General features: G+C 34.8%; 1 pseudogene; it reads right to left on the bottom strand.

The window, feature by feature from the left end:
- Positions 1–119, bottom strand: LOC111729984 (annotated as a pseudogene).
- Positions 120–676: the final 557 nt, after the last annotated feature.

Genomic DNA, 676 nt, shown 5'->3' with positions numbered 1-676 from the left:
AGCCTAAGGCACCTGGTCTTGCTAGGTGGTCTCCCATCCAAGTACTAACCAGGGCCGACCCTGCTTAGCTTCTGAGATCAGACGGGATTTGGTGTGTTCAGGGTGGTGTGGCCATAGACTTGACAATGTCTTTTAGTTGGGAAGTCCAATACATTTATATTTAACCTTCCGGTCTTTCTATTGATATTTTTTTCTCCTTTATCACGTCTTCCCCCTGCTTTGAGGATATATTGAGATCTCCTTCTCTGCTTATTTTCTTCTTTGGTTTTCTCTTACTCCGTTTGTATTCTTTTGGTGATTACTACTGAAATTTTACCTCGTATGGCTAACTTAATACATTTAAGGTTGATATTCCAGTTTCCTTCCAAACAGTATGTAGATTTTAAAATACTATGCCTCTTCTCTTCTCCAGACTTATATGCTATAATTGTCCAATATTTTAGTTCTGCATTTTTATAACCCCCAAATGAGATATTATTGTTATTTTGTGGACGATATTTTGATTTGACATATATTTACCAATTTACTCGCTCACCAGATTTTCTTACATTTCATGTCTTCCTTTTTAGTATGAAATAATTTACATATTAGGAAAGAAATACATTCCAATGAAAATAAATTGATTCTACTAAAATAATGGCTATTTAGTATTTACCTAAACGTTTGTGTGGTGGAT

The sequence above is a fragment of the Pteropus vampyrus genome, unplaced genomic scaffold, assembly GCF_000151845.1.
Source record: "Pteropus vampyrus isolate Shadow unplaced genomic scaffold, Pvam_2.0 Scaffold295, whole genome shotgun sequence".
Lineage (NCBI taxonomy): Eukaryota > Metazoa > Chordata > Mammalia > Chiroptera > Pteropodidae > Pteropus > Pteropus vampyrus.
This window is presented reverse-complemented; position numbering and strand designations above follow the sequence as displayed.